Below are 10,924 nucleotides of genomic sequence, written 5' to 3'. Positions count from 1 at the left end.
CTTGCATGAATTTTCACCATCTTTCAACCAAGCAGCTGGACGATGGTGATTTCTGAAGTATTTTTGCACCTCTATGATGTGTTTCACAAGCTGATTGACTTTTTTGAATATTTCCTCACCAGCCAGATCTAAGTAGTGTGACATACAACCATATGAAATGAAACAATCATCTTTAAATTCAGTCTCAAGATCTGTCCTCATTAGTTTCATTTTTGCTTCATTATCAGAAACAAAACTAGCTATTTTACACCCGTACTTCTTTTCTGCTTCTTCAATTGCATATTTTGCTAGGCGCAGGCAGTACTCGCTGGTTTTAGAGTTTTTACCAGCATCAACAGTAGAAAGAAAAAATGAAGTTTTACCAGGGCTGGAACTAAGGGGGGGGGGGGGCATGGGGGGCATGTGCCCCGGGCGGCAAATATCAGGGGGCGGCAAAATATTGAAAGGGGTTCACTAAATCAAGTTGATTCTAGACATTAAAAAAAGTTTTGAAAGTGTACATATCGCAACCAATATGTTAGCCAAGAAATTAAGAAATTCTATTTAACTTTATTATGCATAATTTGTAAATATATTCGTACTTCAAATGCGTTACTTCACTCTAAGAAACAAGTATTACCATAATTCGTGGTCTGGAGTGAGTAAAACCACTGCGATGAGAGATGGTATCTCAAGGACCCGTTGCGCGGGTGATCACTTGGCTGAGCAAGATGTAGCCCTTTCTCTGATAAAAACCCTCATTTTACCAGCCCCTACTCAGTCGCTACTGTGTTTTCGTACCATGTGTGTCTCTGCCTGAGGACGGGAGCAGATAGCAGTTCCCGAAACGTCGTTTGTTTCTGTTTTGGAAAAACTATTGTGTTTGTTTCGTCTTTTCGTTTTGTCGTGTTTTTGTCTCGTTTCAACCATTGTGCTGAATTTTTTTTTGGGTTCAAAATTTTTGTGTCATCATGATTTGTGGTTTTTTTTTCATTCTCTTAGTACATTTTTCTTTGTTTTTCTTTGTTTGTTGACCATATTCCTGTTACAGAATATTTTGTAGTGTTTATATTCTGTTGACAACAGCAATTTTTTTGCTTAATTTGTGCTTTTTGTCTTTTGGTTATTTTTACTTATTTATTTATTTTATTTTTTAGTTTTCTTCTACAGAAAAAGTGCTTAGCAATGGCGTATGTCCAAATGTAATGTTGAAAGTCATTGACAGATTAATTATGGAACTGAGTAACAGGTTTAAGGCTTTGGAGAACATTAACAATAAGTTTGGATTTTTTAGTGGTGTTCAAATTCATAAAATGGAAGTAGAAGATTTAAAAGTCAAAGCAGCAGAATTAGGAAACACAGGGCCGATCTTAACAAAGAAGAATTCGTATTTGAAATTGAAAGTTTTAAGCACCATGCATTAACAGTAGACTATGAATTTAAAGATGCTACAACATCAAAAATGTTGAGCCTTATCTACAAAATTAAATTGGAGGAGGCACATCCTAACATTACTACTGCTCTGAGAATGTTTTTCACCCTTCCAGTTACAATTGCGTCAGGTGAAAGAAGTTTTAGTAAACTTAAACTTATTAAAAGCTATTTGAGAAGCACGATGGGCCAGCAGAGTTTAACAAATCTAAGTATTATTTATATCTATTGAACACAAACGAGCTGCTTTGATCAATTTTGATGATATTATTAACACTTTTGCAGCTAATCATGCTCGAAAAATTAAATTTTGAACTGAATTTCTTTGTATGGTTATCAATACAATATTATACTTAATTCAGAAGCACATGTTCCTTATGTAATTTTAGTACTTAATAAACTTATTGGTAAGACATTAATTTTCACTGTTGTGCAAACAATAAACAATAGTTTGATAACAGTCTACTTCATTATAATAAAAATGTAATTGTATTAGTTTTCCAATTAGTGTACTTGATAAATAAAAGTTCTCAATTATGTATAAGTGAATGGTATCATTTCAACCACCGCTTCTAACGAAAAAGGGTATTTTATAATGTTGGTAAGAAGGGGGCTGCAAATTAAGCTTTGCCCCCCCTAACGAATCACCTAGTTCCGGCCCTGAGTTTTACCTGTAGAGACAACATTTGCAATATTGGGGTCATTGTGTATAAACAGTCTTACCAGATAATTTTTGGGCAGTGATTTTATTTAAGTCTACATATGTGGAAACAAGAAGAGTTCCTTCTATTTGTTTTTGGTTTGGTGGAGCATAACCTGGCCATAGCTTTTGTGTCAACTCTACAAAGGCAGGATTTTCTACAACACTGAATGGTATATTGCAGGCATAAAAAAAAGCGAGCTACAGACTCATCAAGTGCGCTTTTCATGGTAGGTGTAATTTTTATTGTGAAATTGGTTATCTGTGGCTGATATTTGTGTGTTGGTGCTGTTCTTGTGGTTAGGGGATGTCTGTGTTGTAGAGTTATCTTTTTTTAAATATTTTACTCTTACTTGCACCTGAGTCTAAGTCCAAGTCCATCTCAGAGTTCATGGAAGTATCATTGTTGCACATTCTTTCAACCTCAGATTCATCATCTTGACTTTCAAAACTAGTAGTACCGTCAAACGGGGTGACTTGATACAGTAAGTAATAATTTTTAAATGCATTAAATTTTTAATACAATATTATTAATTTATAAGTTGTTATATATGAAACATATAATGAATATGTAAAACTTTCTTTATGGGCTAAATTTCTTTGTACAAAATTTACGTTGGTACTACTGAGTCAGATGTAAACAAAGTGCAAAAAGGTGTACCCAAAAAATTGTTTAAAATTTGTGTTGCAAAAACTATTGAAAATAATAGCCGAATGTTGATTTTTTTTGTGGTATCTTAATTCTTTATGGATTAACACTTATAATGAACAAAGTATTAATATACAAACTTAATTTAATATAAATTGAACTGTAATTTTCTAAATAATGTGGGGTGACTTGATACATTAATGGCAAACAGCAAAGTTTCATTAGATTGTTTTGTATAGAAGTTTTGAATAAAATTAGAATGTTGGTTTTATAAAACCATGCTTTTAAATGTGTTTCAACAATAACCAAACTTCACATTTTGGTAACAACATGCAAATTGGTTACAGAATATGCCAAGAACATATAAAAGAAGACCTGATGCCAGACGGTATGGGAGCAGTTCGCTGAAAAACTTAGATGCAGCACTGGCAGAAATAAAAAGTGGTAGAATTAACATTCGTAGTGCCGCTGAAAAGTATGGGATTGACAAAATGAAACTATCTCGCCTCATTAATGGCAAACATCAGAAGAAGCCAGGTGGACAGACTTTTTTTTCAAATGAAGAGGAAACTGCTTTAGTTCAGAATCTGCTGACAGCCAGTCAGTGGGGTTTCCCTCTGACTGAATATGATATACGATTGTTGGTTAAAAGTTACTTAGATAGGCAAGGAAAGAAGGTAAAACCCCTTCGCAACAATTTACCAGGCAAAGATTGGATGAAGTCCTTTCTGAAGCATCACAAGTGTGCTCTTTCTGTGAGACTTGCCAATAACATTAAACACTGTCATGGTGAAGTGTCTCCAGAAGTCATTAACGAATATTTCGACAATGTGGAAGTAACACTTCAAGGAATTGACCCAAAATCAATTATAAACTACGATGAAACCAATCTATGTGACGATCTTGGAAGAAAACATGTTGTAGTAAAAAGAGGCTGTAAATATCCTGATTTAATACTTCATTCATCAAAGGCTTCTACTTCAATTATGATGGTTCACTTCTTCCTCCATTTCTGATTTATTGCTCACTTAACCTCTGGGACAGTTGGACTAGTGGTGGTCCTAAAGGAACTCGTTATGGACATACAAAGTCAGGGTGGATGGATCAGAAGACTTTCGAGGAATGGTTTCTTTCTACGGCACTCCCTTACCTCATGAAACAGGACGCTCCCCGAGCATTAATAGGTGACAACTTGTCGTCTCACTATCTCAGTTAGTGATAAGCAAATGCAAAGAGGAAGACATAAAATTCATTTGCCTTCCAAAAAATTCTACTCATATGTGTCAACCACTTGACGTTTCTTTTTTTGCCCCATTCAAACGATACTGGAGACAAATTCTTACCGAGTGGAAAATGAAAGGAAATAGAGGCTCATTGCCAAAAGATCAGTTTCCAGTAATGCTGAATAAACTGATGGAAAAAATTAAAGATTCAGCACCAGCAACTACAAAATCTGGTTTTGAAAAATGTGGTTTAATTCCACTGAACCGTCAAAAGGTTTTGGCACAGCTCCCTACTCCTAGTGATACAAGTTCCATTAATCATGCAATGGAAGGATCCCTTTCAGAACTGCTGAAATCACTAAGATATGGTGAAAATTGTACATTTTCAAGAAGGAAAAGGAAACTGAATATACCACCAGATAAAAGTGTGACTAATATTGAGTCTGAGGCGTCAGATTCAAATGCTGCCGACAATGTGAACAACTTGTCTGGTTTGGAAGATAATGTAAGTATCAGTTCAAGTCTGGAATGTCCCAATGTAAATCATCACCAGCTGGAAGAATCATCTAGACAGAAGGAACAGCAACAGAAGAAACATGTGTCATATGATGAAATACAAGAAAGTGATTACCTCATCATTGAACTCTCTTGTAATGATGGTTCAAAAAAAAGCAACAAAGTAACTAAACATTTTGTTGGGAAAGTTATGTGTGTTTCTGGGAATTCAACAGGTGCATCTAGAAGTGTAGAAGTAAAATTTTTACGCAGGTACAAAAACAGTGAAGACACGTTTGTGTGGCCCTAAGTTTAAGACGTGAGTTTCATATATCCACATGAAGTGAGGTGTCTATTGCCACAACCTGAAGAATTGAGATATGGATTGTTAAGATTTCCCTTGAAAATATAATTCTGTTAAGCACAATAATTAATGCAACCACATATTAGGAATGCCCAATTGTCTTTTTTTGCTCTCACAATTTGTATGTAATATAAATTTAAATTTTTAAAATAGTTCATTGTTATGGCCCTTGTATTGCTTGTTAATAATTATTATATAAGTATGATTCATTTATTAAAAAATGTATTGTATCATTTCACGCCTACAACAATATATCATGATACAGTGCTTCAAACATGAATGTGTAACAAGTCACCCCACCAACTGGGGTGAAATGATACACACACATTTTGCACTATATATATCAGCACTGATATATTATGTGAACTCTAAGTTACTATTATTCAAGTAGGGACTAAGACTAAACTTTTGGCATAAAAAAGTAGGGATTTAAAAACACCATATTAATGCAATTTTGCACTGAAGTCTAAAAGTGTATCAAGTCACCCCGTTTGACGGTAGTACATTTTCCTGAGTAAGTCAACCAATGATTCTTCATTCTGAGAGCTTTTGAGCTAACAAGACATTCACAATTCTTACACTTCTGTAAGAAGTAACTGTTTCCCATTGCCTTCTAATGTTACACACTCAAAAAATGACCAAATACTGTCTTTTTTCCTTCCCCCAATATCACCAGGTTTTAGAGTACCTTTAACATAATTCATTATATTCTTATTCACATAGAAGTTTCTTTCTTAATCTATCAATTGTAACAGTATTACACAAGATTACTAAATTTATAGGTTATCTAACTTGTTGACAGAGAGACAAACAGCATTAGCACTAGCTCGCCCTGTCTGCAGTCATATTTCCCTTTCTGCAACCATATTTTCCAATCTGCTGCCATTATTTCCTTCTTACAACTTTCCTTTTTTCTGACAAATTAACCTTAAAATAAAGCAGTGTGTCCACTTTTCTGTAAAATAAAGGAAACCTAAGAGTCAAGGAATGCTATTAGTGAAGAAAATGCCAGGAAATGTTTTGAAGAAAATTATTAAAATAATCAAATTGTATTTTAAATAGTTCATACAACACACCCTCAAAGATACTAAAAATTGCATAAAAATAAAAGGCTCGGTTTTGGCCAGTTTCGACCGGTTAAAACCAATTTTTACCAGTTAAAACTAGTTTTGACCACTGGCCTGGACTTTATTTAAAAATAGTAGCTTTTTCCCAATCCTGGGCAGTGTACCCACAATTTTCTCGCAGAATTTATTGAACTATACAAAAGTTTTCCGTGTTTGTGGCAGGTAAAAAATAAAGACTACAGTGATCGAAATAAAAAAACCTTGCGTACTAAGAGCTTGTAAATAAATACAAAGAAGTGGACACAATGGCTAATAAAGAGACAGTTACAAAAAAAATAAACTCATTGATATTGGTTTATAAAAAAGAATTGAATAAAGTTAAACAATCAGAAACCTCTGGAACTGGAGAAGAGGATGTTTACAAACCATCTTTGTGGTACTTCGAGTTATTGGATTTTTTAAATGATCAAGAAGTACCAAGGACGCCGAGAAACTATACACAATGATGAGGAGTCTGGTTTTGATGTATTGGAACAAGAGGTATTTAAGTGAACAAACTTTTCTTTCAATACAATACATTTATGTAGTATATCACAATCTTATTCTTATATTAAATTCACAACATTATGTATATTATATAGTTTATGGTACTTTTGTCATAAAAATTGTTATGCAAACAGGTTATGTAACCTTATTTAACAGCATCCTATTCATTACGTAGGTAGTGGTAAAGAAATCATGTTATTCTGCCACAGTACAACACCTTGATTAAAATACTCATTGAACTTGTCTCTTACTGTCTTGGCGCTGGCTAATACTTGTCCCCTTCTCCCGCGCTGTAGGTTGTGAACCATTTCAGGATCACATCTTTCACCTAACTGTACTTCATTGTTGACAATGTCCTCACTGTCAAGGGTTCCTGGAGGGGTGTAGTAATCTGGGGCATTCCTACGCAAAAAGTTATGCAGTACACAAGAAGCCAATACCACTGTCTCGATATGTTCCACATTTAAGTTTATGGGTGTGTGAAAGATGCGAAATCTGGAAGCTAAAATTCCAAATGCATTCTCAACTACACGTCGTGCCCTTGATAAGCAGTAGCTGAAAATTCTCCTGTTCCTATTTAAAGACTCTTGGTTGTACGGCTTGAAGAGATTGGGACACATTGCAAAAGTCTCGTCACCCACAAACACATACTCAAGAACCCAATCCGAATTTGAAAATTTAGTTGGTTCAGGTATTTTTAGTTCATTGCAGATCATCTTCTCGTAAAATTTGGTGTGATTAATGACGCCACCATCAGACATGGCCGTTTGTACCCACACTGCAGTAAATAAATTCACAGTTTGCATTTTTTATGGCCATCAGAACAATACTATGAGTTTTTTTGTAATTAAAATAGTAAGATCCACTTTCCTTTGGAGGCACAATCTAAATATGTTTTCCATCAATTGCGCCTAAGCAATGGGGGAACTGCCATTTCTTTTCAAAGCCATATGCGATGTCTACCCAGGCCGTTGAGTTTTCGGGAAACTGAAAAAAATAAACAAACAAATAAGCTAATGAATAGATAATCGTAACAACAATCACAAATCAACATTAATATTAATGGTTTTAATTGTTAGTTTTCCTTGTTCTGTAACCAATACTTTATATAATTTTTTATTTATTTTCCCTGGTTTCATTTCTGTTCTAGAGTGAGCACCATGAACACATAAGTGACGAAGAGCTTGGTAATATCGCATCCACTTCAGAAGATAACTCAAGTAGCCTGACTTCATCAGCCTCAGGGAAATATAGGAGAGTCGCATCTGGAAAGAAACAGTCACGTTCAACGGATGATGGCGTTCTAGAAATTTTGTCAAAGGCTGAAAAAATATTGGAATCCCTCACCGCCTGTGATTCATTTGACAGATACGGAAAACACATTGCAGATTGTCTACGGCAAATCAAATTCGTCCAAAAACTTATTGGTGACGTTTTGTTTGAAGGAGAAATGGAATCTCTTAATGAGAACTGGAAGCTAACAGTTACAGACCAGAGGAGAGCACAACCCTGGGCATCTCTGCAGGAAGCCTACCCACCTGATTATGGACAAAGCAATTTAAATTATGTAGCACCTCAGGAATATCAGTTTTACAACCACAATCTCAGCCCGAATCAGTACTTTCTGAAATAGGACAATCACCTGCCAGGTCTTCCTTGGCCGATTATGTTCAAACATTTTCTGATTCAAAACCCTGATATTCATTTTTCTATACGCCTAAGTAATTTTTTGAAGTATATGCGAAAATATTGCATTAAATGTAAAGTAAACATTAATGTTTTCATTTAAATTTTTTATTTGTCACAAAATATTGCTAATAGTATTTTGAAGAAGCTTGTAATATTTAACAAATAATTAATAAATTTATAATGTTTAAGTCTTTAAATTTATTTCATGTTTTTGTTTGAAACAATTTAGTGACTCCATCAATAAAAGGAAATAAACCTTTATAGTCCATTTTACTATAAACCTACAGCCTTTCCCAATTTAACAATAAGTGTGCACTTACATTTAAGTACTTCTTCTTCAAAACCAAGTAGATTGCATTGCAGGTTTCAGGAATTATTTTGCTCAACGTTGATTTTGATATAATAGTTGTGAACTCCAAATTTTTGAAGCTGCGTCCTGTTGCCAGATATCTGAGAGTTGCTGTGAGTCTGGGGTGAAATGGCTTTTCTCATACAAGTGTCTTCTTTCTTAATATACGGTGTTATCAACTCCAGCAATTGACAGTAGGATGAGGTGTCCATTCGCAAATAATTGCGCCAGTCATCAGGTTCGCCTCTCAATTCTTTCAGTTACATAACGTGGGAATATTGATTTCTTTTCATAAGCCACTCCCTTGACCATCTTGTCTTTTTCCTCTTTGTTACCTTTCCTCTCAGTTGTTGCACCATTATGAGGGAAAAAATCACAGAAAGCAACTGTGCTTCCTCCATGTTCAAAATATTATAACAATATATCTCTATCACTGAGATAAACACTCACTGAGAACTCACTAGGTAGAACTCTGGATTGGAACTGAGGTATAAGACGGAAGAGAAAACGTTACTGTGTAAACAGTGGACAAAACGTACGTTTTGTCTTCCGTTTTGCATGATCGACTAAACTTCCGTTAAGACGTAGTGTGTAAACCGGCCTTAAGTTTTATGTGAAATAAACTTTTTGGTAACATATCTACATAATATTTCAAAATGTCCATTCTTTCAGGTTTCCAACTGATGAGAGAAGATCAACTTGGACATTGGCCCTGAAAAGGGTTGATTTTCTCCCCAACAAATATTGCAAATTGTGCTCAAAGCAGTTTTCTCCAGATTGCTTTGGGGCCATTCCATTGTCACGGGTGGGACACTTGTGCAGCATTTAATTTATTCAGGGATTTAAAATAAGCTTTAAAAAATATTTATTGTATATTATTTTTGCAGTGTGTGAACTACAATCACAATGCTTTTTATTGGTTAATGGTTTACTTTCAAATTTTCTTCTGATAATTAAATACTAGTGCCTAAACATTTGTCACGGGTGGGACAGATAAAAGACATAGCCTTAGACACAACAAGTTTCTCGGAAAAAACTCTGAATTTATGAGTGTAACACAATTGAACTCATAATAATCTTATATGGGAGGAATTGATCTATACATTACCACATGAGAGGAGGAGCTAAAGCACCAATATTGAAAATAATATACAACTTTGTTCTGTTACGGGTGGGACCACTCCGTGTCGCGGGTGGGACACGATGAGAATTAATCAAGTAAATACATTTTAGACCAACTAAAAACTGCATGTTAAACAGAGAATAACTTTGAAAGACAAATTCTACACTTGTGAGAAATTAAAAATAATATAATCAAAGTAATAGTAGTAACAAAAACAAAATTCCCAAAATAATTTGTTGTTGGCAAAAGTTTTTTTTTTATCTAAGTTCATGTTTGTTTATAGACATCCAACTGGCAAGGAAAGTCATAAAAAACACTATTTCTTAAGTTTTTCACTTAAAGTGTTGACAACAGAGAAATAACCTGTTCAAATTGCACATAGGAGACATATTTTTCATCGGCCCTAAATAGTTTGCCATTATCTCCAACAGTTCTCATGCACATGATTTTCAGTTCTCTATCACCTTCTACTTCACTTTGACAAATGGCTGCATACTTATACTTGACAGCATTCTTCTTTCTGGTCGTGACGAATTCTACGAGCAAAAATGTTCCTGGCACTACGTTGGCAACATCTGGTTTTACAACAAATTGAAGTGCACCTGGTTGTTCTTGGGAATCTTTGTAGCACTGGCTATTATCATCGTGATTACTTTCAGAATCTAAGTACACATCTGAATATCTTAGTTTAAAGACTCTACATTTCTTTAGTTCTGAGTAAAATGTACAGCCGATACTAAGGTTTTCACTGTCATACCGTCTGAAGTAATGTTTTGATTGGATACCGTTGATAGCCAGTACATTTTGCCACCTTTTGTCCAACAACTCCCTATTAATCCTCAATTTCTGATTTTGAAAGGAGTACAAATTTTATATTTGGGACTGCAGATGATGCAGCAGCAACAAAGTCTTCAGCACATTCTACGACACATTTCCGCTGTTTCACTCTGTTCCACACAGCACGTTTTGAGAGTCCCCCAATACCATCTACCGCACCCTTACCGTGCGAAGTCGCAAATAAATACCAGTCACCTTCAACACCAAAATCTGTTGGCATAAAACATAGGTTTGACAAGGTAAATTTGTTTTTGAATTGGCTAACACAGCCATCTGAAAAGATTTTTATGTATTTCAAACTTTCAAATTCTTGTGCCAGTAAATGTGTAATTTTTTTATACATGTATAAACAAAATACTTGTCATAGCTTAAATCATTGCTTATAATAGCAAAAGAACGTGTAGCTCCTTTTACCCATGCACAAGCTGAGAAGACAGTAATTTGTTTGTGGTTCCAGTGAGCAGACTGGATT

This window comes from Bacillus rossius, chromosome 1, assembly GCF_032445375.1.
Source record: "Bacillus rossius redtenbacheri isolate Brsri chromosome 1, Brsri_v3, whole genome shotgun sequence".
Taxonomy (NCBI): Eukaryota; Metazoa; Arthropoda; class Insecta; order Phasmatodea; family Bacillidae; genus Bacillus; species Bacillus rossius.
This window is presented reverse-complemented; position numbering follows the sequence as displayed.